This window comes from Apis dorsata, unplaced genomic scaffold (assembly GCF_000469605.1).
Source record: "Apis dorsata unplaced genomic scaffold, Apis dorsata 1.3 scaffold_577, whole genome shotgun sequence".
In the NCBI taxonomy this organism is placed as follows: Eukaryota; Metazoa; Arthropoda; class Insecta; order Hymenoptera; family Apidae; genus Apis; species Apis dorsata.
This window is the reverse complement of record NW_006263787.1, coordinates 248,063-271,799: the sequence shown is the minus strand read 5'-3', so window position 1 is coordinate 271,799 and position 23,737 is coordinate 248,063. Positions and strand designations below refer to the sequence as shown.

The following is a 23,737-nucleotide window of genomic DNA, read 5'->3' as shown; positions in this document are numbered from 1 at the left end:
AAAAAAAAAAAAAAGTACTTTGATGTAGTTCGCCTTTGCATCGAAAGCTTTTCAGTTCGTTGGAAAATATATTTATTTCATACTTTTCAATCTCTCTCTGGGATCTCTAATTTATATTATTTCCATCCATATATCGGACTATTTGCTAATTTTATGAACGAATAAATTTATCTATAATCTATTAATGCATAACGTGAATTTCTTTTCTTTTTTTTTTATTATCGTAATTATAAACTTTTAAGAATAAGTATTATAGGGAGATTGTTTTATATAAAATAAATTTTCTTCTTTAGTGTAGTTAATAATATTATTAAAAAATAGTGAATATATTAGTAATATATTTTTTTGTAACGATTCCATTTTTCATTTAATTGTAAATCATTGAATCTTGAAAGTATTCATTTTCAAAATCAATCTAGATTTTCGAATTAACAAAATTTTTTTTTAAAATTACGTATAATATTCTCTATATATTAATGAGGTTATGTAATAATGTAAGAAAATATTTTTTTAAGGAAATGTAATACTCTCATCAACAGCTCGCGAGAAATGTTTCCTCTAATTTAGACTTTGCATTTCCATCAACTTTCGAAGCACTATCTTGACTTAAAATTTCTGCTTCAGTGCATGACTCTATTTAGAAATTTTTTTTCCAATTCTACAATCAGAGAAAATGATGTTGTAATTGTATAGAATTATATCATTCAATAATATTTTCTTATTTATTATTGTTTAGTATTTTACAGTATTAACAATAGATCAAAATAGATTTATATTAAAATCTCTTTATATCAGAGTGTAGTACAAATATATGAATTCTTTGTTTGAATAATATGTAAACATTGTTCCTTTATAAATTAAATTCAATAAATGAAACATTATTTCAAATTGAAGTTTGAAATAAATATTGATCTCAATAATTATTTTCTGAACATTAAAATTCCATAATCAAATTACATATTCATTACATATCAATTACATATTCATTACATATTCTCTAATAAAAAATATTTTTTTTTAAATTGCAAGATGATTATTTTGTTCCATATTGTGTGAAAATAAATATTATGAATAATTAAATATTTCTATGACTATAAGATCTTCTAAAAACATTATATTATTCATTTAAATAGATAATATAACATTGACTTATTTGTTATTTCTAACTTTCGTAGCTTTTTTGACAACAATATGTCTTCGATAATAATTGAAAAAATTTAACATGATCATTAATAAATTATTTGCTAAATACTTCCTAAATTCTAATTCCTGTCATGAATCATCCAAAAAAAAAAAAAATAAAGACAGATTAATTGCTTTCGACCATTTCTCTACAATCGTTAATATCTTTTATAATAATCTTGAAACGTATTCTAAGTCTGTGAAGGATTATACGGATAATATTCCATAATCTAGATAAATTCTTAATTGCTCGACTTATCAACAATTTACTTTTCTTTAAAAAAACAACTTGATTACAATAATCTCTTGTATCAAATATATTTAATGGAATTATATATGAAAGTTGAATTTTTCCTTTCTTCTCGTTGAAATTTCTACTTCAACGGTCGAGCTTTCTCTGTTACCTTTTAAGAAGGTAACCATTTCTCAGCCTCTCTGGTGGCTCGTAAATGCCGTTTCGTAACTAACGAAGCAGCAATGCTGCTTTTATAAAGATCGTGAACATCGTTACCTCATTTCATGAATATAAACTAAAGCGTAAGCTACGATGCTTACACGGCTATTCGAGAATAAAATTATTGGGGAGGGGGGAGTATCGAGCATCTCGCAAAATTTTGGAATAGGAGAACATTGGGAAAAGTCTGTAACGATGAAATGGTTGTCCGATTATTTTTACAGACTTTCGTCGAAGAAACTACGAGAAAACAATCGCCGTCTGTTTTCTTTAGTTGCATGCTCGATCGGACGAAAAATTGCTCCGCCAGACTGAGAAATTGTATCGACAGATTCGTGGTATATCCTTCTCCCGCGAATTTCGACAGACGAAATAGAAAGGTATTTGCCAAGAAGTCACTGATCATCCTTTCTTTTATAACCATAGTTCGTTCTTTTGGTTCGCCTAATGCAACCGTTTTTAATAAAAACAAATAGAAATTGTAGGAAAAAGATTAAAATAATAATAATAATAAATTAGAAAAGATTTTTTTTATAAAATATATTTATACAGATATTATTAATAAGTAAATTTGGAATTAGACTCTATGTATAACGATGAATAAGAAAAGAAGCGTAGTTCATTGATTTATTGCTTTATTGTTTTATCAATAAAAAATGAAAACAAAACATTGACAGTTTTCATAGACAATAAAAAATAACTAATTATTCTGTATTATTTTATTGAACAATGAATATAATAGGAGAACATAAATACACATTTGCAATAAATTTTATCTTTTATTTGATCAGCAAACTGAAACTTTCACCAAACAATGCATAGTATCACGCGTAATAATTCAGAAGTGGTCTGAATTTGTCCTGTTTCTTTTGCTATAAGATTTTCAATTACAATTTATAGAGGAAACTCACGTAAACGAGTTAAAATGTTTTGTCAAATTGCAATAATACAAATAATATCTTGAGTTTATAAAGTTGTAAAAAAAAACTGATATAATTATTAAAATTGTCAGCATTTGTTTCAATTTTTTATAATTTTAAGAAAAGTTTCAGATCAGAAATGCAAAATAATTCAACGTGATATAATCACACGTTAAATTTAATAAATCACAAGCGCAATTTTTACATATCTCAAATGACAAAATGAATAAATCTCAAAATTATTCTCCTGTATAAATTTTGACAATTTCGAAAACGATCCTCACCTTAATCCTATCTATCTTTGATATCCGTACGAGCAATACGTGCGCGTATTTCTTATTTAAATTCGTCCATAAATCATGCTTCTTCTTTACACTTTCAACGATTGAAATTGCCGATGCATCGTATAGAAAATCGATATCGAATACGGTAGCAAGGTTAACCGTGTTTATCGTCGAAACGCCTAAATCGATCGGAACGAAAGGATGGGAAGAAAGGAGAGCGGCGGGTAATAAGATTTAGAATGCATCATTCCCATGTTTCCAAGGATTTCGTACACATTCGTACACGCAAAATGTGTCTACTGCTCCCACTATATTTTCCAATGAAAATATTCCAGAATATTTGTGTCCTCCTCTCTGTCTCCGGCCCGCATTTCGCCAAACTATGTTGTATATTCGTATCCGTCGATATCCGCCTTGTGTGTGTACATTTTCGAGCAAATATGTTTGAGGAACGAGTCTCGAGAGAGTTGAGAGCCCACGTGGGAAACGATTGCGCGTTTCGGGGACGATGCTCGAATGGTAAATGGTTGACTGAATTTAACCCCCGTTGAAATGACACCAATGATTTTCTCATATCTATTTTATCTTTATAACGATAGGTCTCTCTTTTCTATTCTTTTTCTTAATTAATTTCTATTCAAAATTTCTACGAAAATGTTTCACATTTCTTTGTCTTCAGGTATAGGTAGATATAACAAAGGATGATCCAAGTTTTTTTTCGTGCAAACTTATGGCGATAAGTTTTTCTGGTAAAAGTAAAACTCTAATATCTAACTAGAAGTAACTAGAAGTCTATAAATTCTTTATTGAATAGTTATACTGCCAAAAATATGATAATACACTTTCTCTCTTGTCAGTTCGACATTGTAGAACATCTATTATCCAAATTCTAGAATATCGATTATTTAGTTGTCTTAATATAGTATGATCCATATATCCATTTAGATAATACGAATAGATTATACGTATTTACCTATCTAATAATGTATACTAATTACTTTGGATAATCGATGTTCTATTATACAGAGATAATATAAGATATGTAAATACGTTTATGTTATTCGTTGATACAAGATATATAGATATTTTTTTATTTGTATATTGATTATAGTGATAAAATATTGATTCTAATTTCCTTTCAATATTGTGAAAAAATTAAATAGAAGTATAACGAAATTAAATCAATAATCGATATAAGACATGTCTAATAAATGATATAAATAATAAGAAGGAAGTTAAACTTTGAAATGGAAATATTTAATAATTGCAAAAAATATTTATACGTCATTATATTTATTATAATATGTACATATTTATTAATTAGATGCAAATATATGATATTTTATATCAATTTGTAGTATTTTCTTATGTTTACAAAAATTTGATATTATAAAAATGAAATATAGAATTTTATAAAAAAAAATACTTCACTAAAGAAAATATTTACAACACATTTTATATTTTTGTTACAATTTTTCGTGTTATGTGATATTTTATTTTTATCGATACGATTTATTGATGAAATATTCTATTTATTGCATATGAGATTTAAATTAAAATATTAAAATTACAAGACGAGTTGCAGATATTGAACGTTACACGTCGTCTAGTATCGCAAGGATATCCAATTCTGATTCTGATTGATTGGAATTAATTGATTCCGAGTCTCTTGAACGAGACTAACCGAATTATCGACTATGTCTCCCTATCGAGACTATACTAAATCAACAATGAGTGGACTTTGCCGTATGGCCGCATAACTTTACTAAACTGAATTACTGAATTGAACTCAAGTTGAATCTTTGTCTGAACTTCGTTTTCTTCTACTGCAGGAATCAGTTTCTTAGTTAGTGGAGAGTCTCTCAAGATCTTTTGATTAATCAGTTTTCTTAAAAACAATATTCCAACTTTTGAGAAATTTTCTCTGAGGCCTGACAATTGATTCTCGTGTCTTAATTAATTAATTATCCTTTGACAGTGCATTAGCTTTATGATCCTTGAAGAACTGATTTGATTAAATAACGATTTATGTGTAATCAGATACAAAAGAATGCTTTGCTAATTTTAATTCTCTCCATATTTGATGATTATACAATTTATCTGTAAATATGAGCGATTTCTTTTCTGCTTTATTTTAATTATGCATTATGTTAAATATTGTAGAGTTGATATTAATTTAAATTAATTAAATTTTTAATTTCATCGTGAGAGGGAAATATTATAATTAAATATTATACTATTATATTCCCAACATTTTTCTCGCAAATGATAGATATTTAAGAGAAATGAAAAAGCTTCAACATTTTTTCTACAGAGTAAAATGACAATTTTTTTATTTTTAAAATTTTTTAAATTTAGAATAATGTCATAAAATGACAATGTCATGTTTTTTTTTTAAATTAATATTTATTTTTTTCTTTTTTACTTTGATACTATGATAATATAATAATCAAATTCAACGATCTATGTAATATATGATACGCGAATGCTTCCATGTTACATAAGATTATAATATAACATATGTTAATATATTCATAGAATATCTTTGGTGGGTATATTTTATAGGATTCAGATCAAACGCAAAAATTGCAATACAAAAATGTCGGTCGAGGCTTATTTATTAAGTTATAAGTTATATATTTATTAAGTTATAAGCAATTTAAGTTTGCGTTGGATGAAACGAGGCGAGAACATAGTGTGATGACAGTTTAACAAAGATAGAACGATCTTATTCTATTTCGTTTAACACAAACTTCAATTGCTTTATAACTTAATAACTTAGTAAACCTTGATTGACATTTTTCTATATTAACTTTTAACGTTTGTTTCCCCTTTTCAAAGAATCGATTCTTCCATGATTACATCCATATAATGCACGTATTGTACATTACATTAATACACGTATATTAACGAGTTAACATTATAAAGCGATACATTTATATACAGATATGTACATCGAAATATACAAAGGTTTAATCATTAATTCAATTATGAATAATTACAACTGTTTGAATTTAAATCAATATACACAATTCGCGTTATCATCACACTTTTTATTTACCAAGATAAGGGAAATTCGTCGATTAAATTGTATCATTATATCGTAATTGTGCCAAAAATATATTAAAACGAGAAGTCACGGGATGATAACAGGAAAAAATAAGAGAGACAAAGCTCTGAATCTGTTTGAATCTTCATCCTCGGGCTATTGTAGGCGAGAAAGGCACAGCGTATAATATTTTTTCCATCCTTCTTTCGCGTATAAGCAACGTGACACAAATTACGAAAGCCAACAGATCAATTTCACTTCATTTTTAACAAGTTTTCTCTTTTCCACAAGAGAAATTTATCATTTCGCCACATATCCCCAGGCTTGCCAGGGGTTAAAAATCGATATCGTTGATCCGCTTAACGCGACATCGCCAGCTTAGCCGCGAAATCTCGAGATATCCTCTAATGATACTGTTTTATCACGATAAAATCCGAGTCCCTGTTTTCCGCATAAGATCACGCACGTCGAGGGTGTGCATATATACACCTCGCTCAAAGAAAGAGGGAGAGGTTTTACGTTGTTTACAGATTTTTCGATATTCGACGACGTGTCCCGGCTTTCGCTCGCAAACTCCTTTAACAAAATCCCACGGCTGAAATCCCAAACTCCTGATTGGTAGTATCTCTTCTTCCCTTCCTGTCTATCCGTGATATTCGGTCTCTTAACTTTTTCTTCGCGCTATACAGAGGTGGAGAAAAGGAAGTCGTATCTTGGGAACTCGTAAATGAACTCGTCTTAGCCGCGCTTCCATATCCGTTTTACGAAGTAAATAATAAATGCGATGCTCGCCCCTTCTCTCCATTCTTATTTAACGTGTTTTCGTTTCTTTTCATCGTGCACGCTGTTTATTATTTCGTTCCCTTTTTTCCTTCGTTCGTTTCTTTCGTCGCTAAAAATTTCGAATTCGGAACTTGGTTGGAATTCAAGAATTTCGGTTTTTTTTATCAAGTTGGACAAAAAATTAAATCAAGTCTCTAGGGACTTGGTATGGATTGGTAAGGGTGCGTTGTCCTTTATTTCGAATGGAAGCGAGAAGAACTCGTGGAACTTTTAATACGATTTTAATCGAGATATTATGGCGGTTTAAGTTATCAGCAGATTGTGGATTTTTATGCAAAACGTGTTTAATGGAACGGAGAAATCGTTGTATGATCATCATTCTGTATTGTTAAAAGAAAATTTAATCTTTTAGATTTTGTATGGAAAAGATTATTTCTTAAAATTAATTTTTGATGGTGTTGTTGCCAAAGATTTTAATTTTTTTGTTTTTTTTTCAACGTAATTTGCGACTTTTTAATTATATTACAATAATTAATATTACAATAGCATTAATTGTAATATTTTTAATTGTTAAAATTCATTGATATTTTAAAATAATTTTCTTTAATCTAATTCAAATCCAAAATTATTTTTACATAATAGAAACATTTTATTTGAAATCAACATCAAATTAGCGAGTAAAAATTTATAAAATCAATAGAAATAATACAGTCTAAATATTACAAAAATTTTTATTCAGAAGTTACGAATAGCAAAAAAGAATTTTACTCCTACGTTTTATTCCGCCCTAGTTTTCAAATATTCAACTAATACACAGGGAATATCCTGTGTATTATTTAAAATACATGCCAAAGTATTTGAGATATTTAACAATATATTTATTACTCGATAAATATACAATGTTCTCTTTTAACAATTAATTCTTCGTATTGATTAATGAAAAGGCGACTTTAAAAAAAATAAATAAATAAAACAATCCATGCGCTTGAAATAACCATAGACGAGTCGGACAATTATTTAACAGAACAAAAGATGTTCGATCGACTTACAGAATTGACAAATGGCGCGTTGCAGAAACACTCTTGAAGAGGATAGGTCGCGATTCCTTTTCGGCTTCCTCTACTTCCCATTAGGGGTGGTTCGTTCAATATCGGCGAACTCCGAGAATTTCATTTTCCGGTGGAAGCTTGCCAGCAACACTCCGACGCTCAATGTCGCGTGGCTTAAATACACCCTCCGCATCGTCCACAGGTTTTTGCCCTCTGCACGTCTCTTTTCTCTTCGTGAAATCGAATCATCGGGAATCGTGGTGCTATAAAAAACGATGAACTGTGTACCAATTCGGTGTGAATTTATGGAGATGTCAGTTTTAAAGCTTGGAAGGAAGTTTTGGAATTTAGATAAAATTTAGTTTACGTGAATTTGGATAAATATTTTGTGACAAGAGATATTCTAATTTCTTAGAAGTTTCATATTATAGAATTTTATAAATATTTTCTTTGAAATATATAATCGGATAACAAACGATTCTCTTTTGTTATTTGTAAATAAATTTTTCTATTCGAATTTATTTAAGTATTAAGAGAATATTTTGTGAAATTTTTAAGGAAAGAAGCTTTTGCATTCTCGTGGGATAGATATTTTAAAATCTTTTAATAAAAGTTTCATGGAAATAAATTATTTTAAAATGTTTATTAGAAAAAGTTCCATAAGATAGATAAAACTACCAAACTGTATATTAATTTTATTTAACAATACAATTTAAACAAATTAATAATATTATTCATATATTTATAGAATATATTTATAGAATAAAAGGTATGAAAATAAATATTGTTGTAATATTTATCGAACTTATCGAATTAATTCTCTATTTATTATATATCAAACATATTCAATCATATTATGTTCATAAATATGTTCATAGATGAGATGAAATATGATTCTAAATAAAAGAAACTCAATTGAAAAGTATAAGTAATCAAATCTATTTAAAATTTCTTTCACGTAAATAATAAAAATTGCCACTTTTATATCGTTTTTTATTGGCCCTTCACAATGTTCCATGCTCAAAGTAAATAATGCATGGGGCTTTTCTCGGCAAATTTATCGCCGGTGCTGTTTGTAATTTCTTCTAATAGAGTTTGAATACAAGAGTTATTGCATTCGGTGATGAAAACGGAGCTGTAATTGCATTGTTATTAATGTCGTTGGTCTAGGGAAATTGTGACGCTAATTGTTCGAAGGTGCAAGGTTTACTTACTGACTTCATAATTGATGCGCAGTATTAACAGTGAGGTGTGAAAACGAGTTCTTCGTTGCCTTTTTTCTTTTTTTCTTTCTCGTGCGAAACTGTGTGAAAATATTGAAAAGGAAACATGGAGCAAAAAAGAAATTCGAGGTGTCGAAACGTGTCACGACGAGAGAGTGGAATCATTCTTGTTTTCATGCTCATGTTGAATTATACGCGTTATTGGAAGAAATTAGGAGTTTTGGTTTATTCGCACGTAAAATCCTCCAGTTTTAAAATCGTCGAACAGATTTCGCACGTTCAGTTGATTTCAATATTCTTAATCGGTTGATGAGTTGCAGGAGGATGTATGCTCAACGAGCGTAATTTTAATCCGTGTTTCGTTTTAAGAATGGGATAAAATCTTATGCCAATTATAGATGAAAAGATTATTTTTTTTAAAAATTAAAAAACACAGAAGTAATTAAATTAATATAATTTTTAAGATAAAACTTAAATTAGATTTTAAACTTAAATTAAGCTAGCTTTAGATTTAGAAATAAAAAAAAATTTTTTGTTATTTCTAATATTAATATTCGCAAATTTTTTTATTAATTTTATTCTTAAGTAACAATAAATAAACAATAAATCATCATGCATACATATTTTTTCATACTTTTTGCCATTATTTAATTCACCACTTAGTGCAAAAATTTATGTACATTAAAATTTACTAACTAGTTTTTACTAACTATATAAATAGTAAAAATAATTAATTTAATAAACTATTATAAAAAATGTGAAAAGAAAAAATCTTTCGCATCATAATGCGTGAATATTAATGTGAGTCACGTATTTTGCGAAACAATATAATTTATCTATTTACGTTCTACAAAGCTAGTGGTTATCTAATCAGAGACTAATGAAATGACATTTATATAAAGTTATGTTATGTTATGAAAAATTAGAAAGAGAAAATTAATATAATCTATCTTATCTTATATAATTTCATATATTTTATTTTAATTGATATCTCTCTCATTTTTTTTCAATTTTTCCAGAAAAAAATAATACGTAGAACAACAATTAATAAAATCAATTCTTTAATGCAAAAAAAAATTAAAAAATATTTTCAAATTAATTTGAAAACTTATTATCAAACATTAGAATAAATAAATTATTTATTCTACATTTAATTCGTCTATCATTTATGTTCGATTTTATAATAATAATTCATTGTTATCGTTTTAGAATGTTTAGCGAAACGATTTACTTTAAGATTTCACGATTATAATATAATAAACGTATAAAGTTCTATCGTTTTAGTTACTTTTACTTTATTATGTTACTGTCAACTGTTTTTCCACACCATTGAAACCTTTTGCCTCGTGATCGTTAATTCACGAATAAGAGAAAAAACATTTAACAGACAGAAAGTTAATTAAATTTCGTGTTTGTTTCGATTCCCCATTGGATGCTATTTTTTTCGATGATCGATAGACAATTCGAATCGAGACTGGCCTCGTCGACGAAGGGAATATGCGGTTTTCTTTGTGCCGAGTGGTCGAAAAACATAGTGATGGGCTCGACTCTGCTCATTAAGTTGGTGTTTGACATTTCAGATATCAAAGGGAATTTCGAAACGAGAGGGACGTCTTAGAATTTATAGTGGATGGATTTTTCAGACAAAATGTCGGCGGCCGTCAAAAAAAGAATTTGAAAAACTTGGACGAAGCCTTTTCATCCGTCGTGGTCGAGGGAACACCTAGCATTGAACAACCAGTTCCCCCTTTCCCCTTTGTGGAAATTGCGTGAAATGTACCGAACGTTTTAACGGTACCTGAAATATCAAAAGGAATATTGTTTAATGTGATTTCGCGAAGGAAAATCCAGTTCGACGTTCGTCAGGGAAGTGCTTTATTCGATCTCGACGATTTGCAAGGGTTTAACAAGGCGGAAGAAAAATCGGAATGGAAATTTTCTTTGACGACAGGCGGGGACTTTGCCTCGTGATTCTCTAGCCGGTTCGTTAATGTAAAATGATGGGTGAAGAAACGAATGGGACAAAAGTAGAATGAGAGCTTTCAAGACATTTACGAGAGAGAGAGAGAGAGAGAGAGAGAGAGATTGCAGTTCAATTTGCGGATTATCGACATCACGATCGACACGATGATTACGAGGATACAACAACAATGTTACGTTTTCGAAAATTTCCCCCCAAACGTGTTTGCATCATCCGAAAAATGGCAATAACGCGTCGGTCAATCACTCGACACCGTTTACCAAACGTCAATGATTGCGATGATTGGAACCGGGTTATATGTCGGTCGATTCGGGAAATAAATTTTATTTACAATGTTTTGTTTTCGCCTTTCATCACCAATGTTATCGATACGATTTCGATTTAAATATTATAGGAATAATGGAAAAATTGTCGTGGACGAAATGAATAAACAATGTTCCGTTTGTGTTCTCGTTTCTGGTAATTTATCGCAACGTCGCGTCGTTGGAGTGACCAATATTCCACGTTTAGTAAACGTTTAAATAATACATAAACGTTTTCCTCCTATTGTAGTATTTCTGTGTTAGTGATCGAATATGTAAACCTGTAAGCTTAACGCAACTGAGAAATTATATTATATACTGCCATTTACCTGGTCGATATCGATGGGGGTACGTGTTAATTAACACTTCGATTAATTAACAGATGGTGGTAAATGGAAATCATATCGAGCAAAAAGGTTTATTGATATTTTATGATTACAATTGTATGTGCGATAAATTGGGGAATAATTCGGCAGTTTAATCGAGTAATCGTAAAGATTCGAGAATTCTTCGTGAAAATTCTTTATAATTCTGGAATAATACTGTAATTCTGTAAGGTTAACGAATAGTCGGGAAGATTTCCTCGTCTTTTAAATCTTCAGCTTTAATTTTAGTTAAATCTTCAGCTACGATTAATCGTGGGATCAAGTAAATCGCAAGTATAATAGATTAATCCTTCTGACAATGTAATAAAGTTTCAAAGAATTTTAGAATAATTTATCGTCGAAATTTTGGAATATTTTGATGTCAAATGCAAGAAAGTATAATACTCTTTCGATTTTTCGTGATTATTGTAATAATTGTAACAATTGTAGTAACATTTAAATTATGAAAAATGTAGAATTATTCTTAAAGTTTCTTCAAATCTCTCTTGAGATTGCGAAAGAGTTAACAGATTGGATTCGAATTTTTTAGAAATATTTCAAAGGGAAGGAGCTTTTTATTTTCACTAAAAGCTCATCACGACAGAAGCCTTCATGAATTCAGAAGTGAAAAAAAAATCTATTTTTAAATAGAATTTTAAATAGTTTTAAAACTTCAAATATCTACCTTATTACATATTCTCTATTCACTTAAAATCAGTTATTTTTCACAATAGTTATTTTTGTATATAATCTAATAATAGATTAATAAATTACTTAATAAATATCCTCTTAATTTTCTTTATCTAATAAATTTAATATAATTTTCTTAAATTTATTGTAAAAATTTATTATTTTCCAAATTTTATTAAACTTCCAAACACTCATTTGAAAAATCGATGATAAATATGAAGAACCAATTTTAGATTTGATTTAAATTTATTATCAATGTATAAATTGATCGTATAGCAACTTACATGTCACATAGCACGTTAAAGATAATCTTCAATCTCAAACAATCGCTCTATTTACTTTCCTTCCGCTAGTAGGGTAAACTTAACAACAGTGGAGATCTTCATTTCCGGCCGCATCGCTGTTCTCGAAACAAGTGAGTGCTTACAGACTTGTGCAGAGATCCCCTCCCTCCACGTGCCAACTTGGATAGCTTTCACGACTGTGAAAATAATTAGGGATTCTACCGTCTAAGCTGGTACAATAGTATTAATTGTACAATATGTATAATAGTTTCGCGAAAGATTACCCAAGGGAACGTCGTTAATTCTTCCAATGTTACTTCTAGTATCGTGTCGCGTGGGAAGAGAATTGTTAAGACACTTAATAAAAGGATGTAAAGTGAAGTTGCGAGAGGACAATTGTCGTTTTTAAGAGAAACTTGGAGTACTTGAAGGACCTTTGGGATTCTATATTTCTTAGAATATTTCGGCATGGTTTCCAATGGTGATCTTGAAACGACATTTTCCAATCTCAATTTTCTACACTCGTAAAAATTTATTATAAAATCGCAGATCCGTTTTCTTGGGAAACATTGGTATTTTTGTGTATTTCCTCTTCAACTCAATTCGAGGAATTTTTCTTAGATTTGGTGAGATATGTAATCAGAGGGTTGATAGTTTCTTATGCATAGAATTATAATTATTGATTATTAATATCATTAAGAGTTTCTATATTCTTCTTATTGAAAGTTGTTATTAAGATAAAAATATTATTTGTAATAAAAATAAATACATTTTATCGAAAAATTATACTGTAGTTTACTTAAATTATTTCTATTAACAATAATAATTTCTATTAATAATAAATTTGAATAAGAAGAAATAGAAATAACTCATAGTTCATTTGTTATCGATATTTTAATGATATTATCGATATTACGTGTCTCATCGAGGAATAAAAATTGAAGAAAAATCAAAACTCTTTTACATACTTTAAATTCGATAGAATCTTTGAATTATTGTAACATCTCAAGCTTCTTGTCAATTTGTCTCCGAATGAAACTTCTTTCAAACTTCGAATTTTCTGAACTCGAACTTGAACTCCTTTAACATCAGAGTCATCTTTATCAGGGGTTGAAGTTAACATGGGGGGGTTACAATCCCTTCTCTCGTCAAAAAAGAGACATACGAGTCGCAAGAATCCCTGTGTACGTATTCAGTTTGTTGATTCGAGCTGTTTCGATACGGTCTCGAGGCGGATGCAAAAGCGTATCGACGCTCGTTTCGGGTCCTTCTCGGTGCGCATTCTTCCGGAACTGGGTTAAGACCCGAATTAAATTTTCCCTTACCGTCGGCTTCGAAATCCTGTTCGTTTGCATCGAAGGTGAAACGAAATTTCCGAACCGCTGGCGTTGAAACGCGCCCCTGTGAAACACCACCCTTTCACCCTGGTAACGCGCTTCCGACCGACGAAGCTGCCACGTTTAATCCGAACAGGATCGCTAAACTTGACCCTGCACAGTGAAACGAGACCCGTTAATCGATGTTCCAGAGAAAACATATATGACACGTTTATAGATTATGGCTGATTTATATAGTTGAAAGTCGTCTCAAGTTGAGATACGATCGCTCGTAGATTTGTTTATATAAGGTGAAAAACAGAAAAGTTACCTGAGATTCATAGGATATATATAGTAGTAGTAAGTAAAAAAAAAAACTAAATGTAAAATTTAATCGTTTATAATTATTTTTTCATGTTTTCATGTTTAAATTATTATTATTTGATTCATTGATTATTTTATATATTGTATTCGATAATTTATGTGACAATTTTTCATCAAAACTGGATGTAACATATCAAAAAAGATCAGAAATTTTGGAAAGAAGTCGCGAGAGTTTAAAGAAAAAATACCAAGTGGAAGAAGCCAGTCAATCATGATGTTAATATAAATGTTTTTTTTTAAACACCTTGTATATTATTGTAGAAATCATCTTGATTTATTATATCTTGATTTATTATCGAAGAATGTTTTATATATGTTGGATGATATCAAGAAAAGCAAAATCTAATTTGAAAGAGAAAGAGAAGCAATTATTTATCTGTATGTCAGTTATTATGAAAGGGTATTAAGATAGTAGATAGTAGATAAAGTAGAAATGAATTAAGAGATAGAAAGAAATTCTTTCGTATGCTTTTTGTTTGCAAGAATTTTTATTTTTTTTTTAATATTTCGAGACAATGTTTCTCCTTTTTTAATTACAATTTCTAAATAATTTGCGATTTCTCTAAATCTATAATTCTCGACTGTAGAATAAGATAAATTTAATAAAGAAAATATATTAAGAATAAATATTTTATGATTTTGATTTAATATTTCAGTATTTCTTTTAACACGTACAGACTCATTTATCATGATATTATCTTAATTTATCATTAAAAGCACATTTTATTATTATATATTCTGTAGATAAATGCCTATTGCATCTATAATTTATAAAAAAATGATTTTATAGCAATGGAATGGAAATTAAAATATCTCTTACACTCTTAAATGATTTTTGGATATAAATCAATGAATTAAATAAGATGAATTTTTCATGATAAATATTAAGATACATTGATTAATACATACACAAGAAGTATATTTGATTTTTATACATCTACAAATTCATCCAATTGTACGAATCATTTTTCACTATAAATAATAATGATAAATCAATTTATCATTTTTAAGCAAACTTTTAAATAAATGTTATAATATTGTCATCTTTAATTGTCTTTCCATTTTTTATTCATGTAAGAAAAATAGAAGAAAAAAGAAGAAATGTAATTGACTTTACATGAAAAAAATTTATAAATAATTTTATAACAGAATACAAGCGTAAATAATCAGATTTATGATCAAAAGATAATGATTAATTGTTAATGAAAACTAAAGTTAAGGATTGAAATCAGTATTAGGAATTTGGTTAGCAATCAGAGTTGGAAGCAATCAGTTAGTCTATACTTGGTAATCAAGTAGTATTCAGACTCATGTTAGTCGGTTACTGATCAAGCAGGATTAATTAATGTAAGAGGAGCTCGTTAAGCTTTAAACAATTCTGATTGATCAACAGTTTCATAAGTTGTAAGGTTTGAAATTTATTTCAATTATTTGTACAATTTTCAAATACTTATAATAACAATATGTCTCAGATTATGAAATATGATTGTAATATAATGATGTTATATAAATACAAATAATTATTTGTATTCAATAATAAACATAATAATAGCGCACAATATTATTAAAAAAATGTAATTATTATAATTATATATATTATTATATCAATTCTTTTAGTAAAAAACATAAATTTAATCTAGAACATAAATTAATTTAAAAAGAGATATACTTTATCATATCTTACTTTATCACGGTTATAAATTTATTATAACTTAGTTATAAATACTTTTATTTTTTAGAATTTTATAAGATTGTACGATAAAAATTAATTGTTAAGAAAAAAATATCAAGTTTATAACTGATATGATATTAAGAAAGCAAAATTACAAATTGAACTATTTATTATGAAGGTAGAATAAATCCATTTTTGGTGAAAATTGAGAAAATGAAGAATTTATTATTATTCAGTATGAACTTTTTATTTATAAATAATTTCCTTATTATATTTTAAGATATTAATATTCTTTTATCAATATTAAGTTCTTTAATTGGCATTGAACGTTCATTTATTTTGAAAGTGGAGCAAGTCCTCTTTTCGTGATCTAATTAAATACCGAGTAAAGCTAAAGAGTAAAATTGTGTAGTATATAGGAAAAAGTGGTAATGTGGAGCTCTAGTTTTTTTATTGTTTTCAAAATTAATGCATTTAAATGATTTAAATTTGATTTTGATTTAATTCTTTTCATATTCATATAAAAAGAAAAACATTTAATTACAAATATATTTAGTAAATTTAGTATTATTATTATTTTTTTTATTATTAATATAAAGTATGAACTATGACATTACTAATATAAATATAAGCAATAGTAAATGTAATGTTTTTTTATTATATTTATAAATAATCAAAAGGTTTTGTAAAATTTATTATTACAATGAATAAATATCAAACTATCTAAATGATATATAAAATATTAAAAAAAAAATTTCTTGATTTCATGAAAATGTTTAAAAAACTGAATATATTTGAAATCTGTTAAATGTCATTTTTTTTTGCTAAACAATGTATTCCAATATTAAATTACAGATATCAGTTTAATATTGATTTTATTGAAGGTTACCAATTTACCAGAATTTTCCACATTATCGCTTTTTCCTCTTATTTACAATTACACTTAAATAAACAAAATCTAATCTAATTAAAATAAAAAAAATTGAAATTAAATAATGCTTTCTTATTCTTATATACATACAGTAAAAATTTACTATATCCTACTATATCCTATATATATAAACAAAGTTAGTTTAAAATGAATTTACCTATATCCATTTAAATTCATTGGAAAGTGAATTAAACTCGCTATTCTTTAATAATATTTTTAATTCGATGGAGATACAAAATTTTAAATATTTAATTTTAAATCCCAATGAAATAATACAAGAAACAAATACAAAAAAGATCCGATTTACATAACTTTCGTAATAAATGATTCAATGTCATTCATTTCCATGTCGGCTATTGATCAATACGTTTATATATAAAATTAACATATTTACGTTGCTTTATGAAGTACACACAAGCATTTCAATCCCGAGATCGTAAAATAAATACGAATCGGGCGAAAGCTCGAATCGATGGCTCTGTCTAAATCTAAATAACAGAGAGAGAGAGAGAGAGAGAGAGAGAGAGTCAGAACTGGATTCGAATTAGAATCGGCGCGAATCGATCCGGCGGAAGATAAATCACTGCCAGTCATTTATAGTTTTATTGGGCCAATTTTTCTGTTGTCTCGTTGCTTCGTCCGACAGAACGAATATAAATCCAATTCGTTGTCACGAGTCGTTACGTTGCTCGCTTCCCTCCGAGGGTGGGGGAGAAATTCGATTTCACGTATCGATCGGCGAAATCGGTTAACGCCGATTAAACCACGTGGCTTCGTACCTCGAGGAGGTATTTCCCTCCTCGTCTGACGTCGTTCTTATTACCCTTTCCTTCTTTCTTTCTTTTCTTTTTCCTTTTTCTTTTTTTGCGCAGACGACATAGTCCACGATAGGAATTGATGATCCGCTCTGGCCCGACAACCCGTCAAAATTGATCGATCGAAGGGCCGATTACCGGAAACAGACGACCAAAAATGTGACGCTCGGTGTGCACTCGACGGCCGGGGCTCGAACAGAGAAGACTGGACGACTATTGGGAGCGTGACGTTGGATTGACGGTGAGTGTTATCATCACCGGTTATCGTTCCTCCCCCTGGAAAAACTAAAGAACTTTATTAAATTGCCAATCATTCCTTTCGAAACCGCGTTTCCAACCTCCACCTCTTCCTCTTCCTCCCTTACTCTCTCCCCCTTTCAATTCACAATCTGTGTGTGAATGTAGAACCGCTTTAACTTTTATTGACTGTGCATTATAGACATTTTATTATTATTGTTTATCGTTGAACGATCGTACACTTGGAAGATCTTTGTTTGAAAATTTCACGTTACGAACCGTCAACAATTTCATCATGAATTTCATCATGAGGAATTTTTGTTTTTAATCGGAACGATTTGGGATGAGTTGTATTTGTACACAATGTAACACGAAACGTGGAGATCGAAAAACCTTTCGTTTAATGTTTGAATGTAATGAAATTCACAATTTCGATGCACACAGAAAATATATTAGGGGATTTGACGCAGCTGGGTTTTAAGCCATAGCTTTTAATCGATGGAGCAAGAGTATGAAATTTTATGGGGTAAAATTAAATGGTATCGAGTAGATGTATCGTAAGCGTATGTTTGATATGTGTAAATAAATGTATTTTCGAAAATTGCAAAGTAATCTCGCATTTTTTTTTATTTTCATATCGATATATATTTTTTTTAATGTATTAATATACTCATCGTGTTGACAATGATGTTGAAAATTGATCAGTTTAAAATATACTCTTCTTTTTTATTCATCTGTTTTTTTATATAATTAATATCAGATTTAAAATTGATTAAGTATTATAGTTTTCGATATAGAGAATAAAAAAAAAGATATTTCATTCGATATCTTCATTTCCTCAGTGTTTATTACGGTGTAATAGAAAATGTTTCGGATAAAAGTTGAATAATGTCAAGGGAGACGTATTCCTGTATTATTAATTTTTCCATGAGTGGATGCGTAAAGTTCATGTGAAAGTCAACTTTGTTTCCTTAAATAAAATTATATATTTTTTAATATATTAATCAATACGGCTCTATTCTCTATAAAAAAAAAAAACATTAACTCATGTATACCTAACAATTAATATTGTACAAGAAGTAAGGAATATGCAAAGTGATTCTTTTTTACTTCAAGTTTTACAAAATTGAAATTGAAATATCTTCTAAACTAATAATTTTTATATACAAGAACAATATTATTTTAAAGAAAATACATATTAAAAAAACAGAATTAATATGTTTCTTTCAATATCATTTATCTAAAACATTTTATAACATTTCGAATAAAGTTGAAATCAGAGACACTCTGTATAATTTAAAAAAAAAGAATCTTTGTTTCCTAATCAAATACAATTACACGATAACTCAATAATGGCGCGAATTCAATTTTAAGTTACACTATGATCCCTAAAGCGGCTTCCAATCCGAGAAATATGACGCGCCGTTCTCCCATTGCGAGTAATCGTTCTATAGATTATATATTTTATTATTAATTATCGTGTTTTCGAGCCTGTAAAATATCGCCACCGTTTTCGTAATTCTTCGTCTAAATTATAGCCTGAATTTCATCAAATTTCCATTCTGCGTTCTTCAAACGAGAGACGAAAAGACAAAGAGAAGAAAAAGAAGGGATATAGACAAAGATATTAACCTTCAAACAACGATTTCATTGAATATAATTTCCCCGATCGGATTTCGAACAATTTCCTTACCCGTGGTTTCGTCCCCATCGCACTTGAATTATTCAAAAGAATCACTTGATACAATTAAGATAATCAAGATGGGCTCCGTGAAAAAGGTCCTCGTCACGCGACAATACCCTGAATGAAATATTACAACTCTTTAACGCGCATAGAAATCGTAAAATATCTCATGGAAACATTTCACACTGCGCTTGTGCGCTTGCGTTCATTCCCATGGATGGAAGTTTTTCTTTAACTAGATGATTAATCACCGAGAGTTATTTCATCTCACCTCATTGCTGCGAAAAACTCGGTTGGTAACGCGATAAACGTTTGAAATAAAATAAAATAAAAAAAAAAAAAAAAACAGAGAGTGAAAGAGAGAAAGAGAGAACGAAAAGGAAAAATCGTTTGTCGCTCGGTATCCCGTTTGAAAAATCCTCTTGTTGTCCGGCCGCAGTCGTGGTCATTAATCGAAGCTGTAATTGGAGGTTTAATTCGTCACTTGGAGCGTGTATAATGGGGAGCGGTGCATATTCGATGATTTAAATCGCGGAACACTCGTCACGGTAACCCCTTTATCCGGCCTATTGTGCAGTCAATTGTCTATATTCGTTTTACATAATACGTTTCTTCTTCGGCATACTTCCGCGTACATATTTCGAGATATTTTTTTTTAATCGTCCCGTTCCCCCTGTTATATATCCTCGATAAAATGGAATGGAAAAGAATAGGATCATTTTTTTTTAGAAAAGGATCCTCTTTTCAATCTTCTTCCAGATCTCGTATGCAAAAAATTTTTTGGTTTCTTTCTTTTTTTTTAAACAAAGATTTTGAGGATTTTAATTTTTCTTATATTATCGAGTATTCTTATCTTATTCAAATTTATTAGTTTTGAAGAAATGAATTATAAAAGGTGTAAATACAATGTAAATATGAAGAAGAAAGTTACTCTAGTTATTATTAATGAAAATAATAATTTTTAAGTGGTTCGTTGATTAAATTCGAATTTTAACAGATTAAGAGAAATTAAATATTTAAATAAGAGGATATATAATCTAAATAAAAATCTGTAAGTGATTATAATTCATAATTATAGAAGGCAACTTTTGCTCTTTATTAAAATTCATGCGTAGCAAAAAACGAATTTTGTTGCACATTACATTGTCGTTCCATTTCATTGTGCAATTTTCCCTGAAACACGAATTGTTCTCTATTAGGAACAACAAAAAAAAAAAAAAAGAAAGAAAAAGAAAAAGAAAAAAAAGAATTTTGTCCTCGCATTACATTCCTCGATGCAATTTTCCTCGAAACATGAATTCTCAAAGCACGTGAACGCGTTAAATATTAATTCCTCCGTTAAAAAGTTCAGTTAATTCGGATAAGAAACTTCAATTAAAATTTAAAAAAGAAAACAGACGTAGAAAATAATTAATATTATGCAAAAGTATAATTGAATAATAATTTAGAAATAATTTTTATTCAACAAGGATAAGCAAGAGGATAAGGGTAAACGTTTTCTCGAAAGCTTTCAGCTTCCTTCAACGATTTTTCCGCGCATGAAAAACTCGTGAAACAGTGGCGGTAATCGCACACGATCGGGTTTCTCTCTAACATGGTTCGACTCTAACAGCCCTCGAAAATTTCGGAATAGTTGAAACCGTGACCCGGTTCACCGACGAAGTCGATGTAACGTACGAATGCTCTCTCATGTTCGAGTCAATTAAGCTTTATCGATTGCCTCGGCGACAAAGACAAACCCAGAACTGCTCGAACGTTTGATGTGTTCCCTGGCCAAGCTCGATATTTATTGTTACTTTATTAACACGAGTCAGATCGTGTTGTCGAACGTCGATTTCCATCGATGGATCCATAAAGTTTTTGAATTAAGTTCGTCAAGATGATTGAGTTAAGTTTACGCTCGAATTTCGATTAGGCTGTTCGAAATCTGCTTCAATGACCGGCAGGATGTGTAATAGCGAGTCTGTTGAAACAATGGCGATTTGCAAAATGGTTTATCGTGACTATGACAAATGGGAATCGTGTTAATTACCCGTCAGAATAGGGAATTAGGATCAGAGAGGGTTAGAGTATCGAGGGAGGATTTGCGTTTTGAGTTATAGTATTCTTGAAAATCGATCACGAAAGCAGATGTTTTTCTTTCATGTATAGTACAAAATCAAGTGATCAGTTTCGATACACAGAATGTAATTTTAAAATTATACAGGTAAATATAAAATGAAAAAATATACACTATTCTTTGTATATGTATGTATTTATGTATATTTTATATTTTTCGTTCCTTTTCAAATAAATAGATTTTTTTTCTGTGTAAAATAGTCATCTATTGATTTTATTTGTGTTTGAAAAATTGTCAAATTTGATTTATTCGAAAACAAAGCTTTAAATGAAAAAAATTTTGCGATTCATTGTTGCATGTAGAATCACTTTTCCTCCAATTGATTGTTCACAGTTCGCAGGGCACTTTGTGTAAAGGACTATTGATTGAAATATCGAAATATATAAATGAAAATATATTGAAAGTATATAAATTACACTTGAAGCAGATTAAATTAAATTATAAATATCAAAATATTGCTCTTATGAACAAGATACTTGTCCTTTCAAGGGATGAATCTATACACTGAAATAAATAAAAAGCATTGTTCAAACATATACTGTGCAATCTTTAATTTTCGAGTCAAGAATGATTAAAAAAAATTGCTATGTTTTATTCTATTGATTTTCAAGATCTTCATTAGATCTTTATTTTTTTTTAAACATTTAATATTTAAGGAAAATAAATAATATGCATGATTCATGAATAGAAATGCAAAATGGAGATTATTTGAAAAATATAAATGCTTATTCTTTTGCACAATAATTTAATAATATTAACAATTTAACAAATTATAAATTTAAGTTATAGAATTTTCTTTTACAATTTAACAATATAGTATATTGAATAAGATAATCAAATTATTTATCAATTGCAAAATTTATTTCTAAAAAAATTCATTATTATTAATAAAGTAATTTATTCAAATTTCATCGAAAATTCATAGTTTATTTATACTTTTATATATAGTTTTGAAACTCATATTATTTGGAAGGTTAGAAGTATTAATTGTAAGGCATAATAACATCTTTCATTTCATACTATAAAGTAGTATCGTTAATTATTTATAATTTGAAAACTAAGTTATCTATATATATAGAACATAAAATTATCTGGGAAAGTAAATTAATGATCAGCATGAATATGAAAATTGTAATTATGATTTATGATAAATAAATATTAATGAACTGATTTTTTAATAATGAACAAATAAAAACAAAATTAAAAATGCATATTTTATTCATTACAGCTTTTATTATTGAAAAGTATATCAAAGATAAATATTTAAAATTCAAATTGATATTAAATATATTGATATTATATATTTCAATAAAACTAATTACAAACGTGATATTTTTTATTATTATATATACTATAGTTTAGATTTATATTATAGTTTTAAGATGATACAATATATTAAGGATTAATTTATTAATAATAATTATGTTTATATTATTCCACTCAGAATTTAACATATTTATAAAAATATTTTTATTTTCTTTATCATTTTTTAACAAATTTCTTTTTAAATTATTGAATTTAAATCAAAATTCTATAAAGTTTATTACTTTTTTCAAAAAATTTTTTATATTATCTTTGTCATATTAAAAATGAAAAGTTCATTCATTTAAATTTTCACATACAAATCATTTAATCAATTTGCAGCAATAATTTAACTTAAAAGTTAAAAGTAAACTTATTTTCTGAGATGATTGTACATTTCATATTATATTTTTTACTTATTTTAACATTCAGATTCATTTATGGAGTATTGACATGTATCTCTGAATCATTTTAAACAATAATAGTCGAGGACGAGAATTCCGAGGAAATTTAAAAACCGGTTGAAGAAAGTCACGTAATTCCTCCAACGAAGAACCGCTTTGAAGGTTGGTCTTTAGCGTGAGCTTTATCGCGAAAAGCAATAAAGAAACCACGAACAGGTCAACGTATACTTGGTTTTCTTCGTTCTATATTTATTTTGACTCTTTCTCTCTCTCTTTCTCTCTCTCTCTTTCTTCTCCTTTATTCGAC

At 28.6% G+C, this 23,737-nt stretch overlaps 1 protein-coding gene across 1 annotated transcript in view; it reads left to right on the top strand.

Annotated features, from left to right (window-relative positions):
* The window catches only part of LOC102678366 (tyramine receptor 1-like), a 77,047-nt gene that overhangs the window by 21,509 nt on the left and 31,801 nt on the right, over nucleotides 1–23,737 (top strand). Inside the window, 1 exon segment of the mRNA XM_031513091.1 lies at nucleotides 17,742–17,925. The gene's annotated coding sequence lies outside the window, so the exon portion shown is untranslated.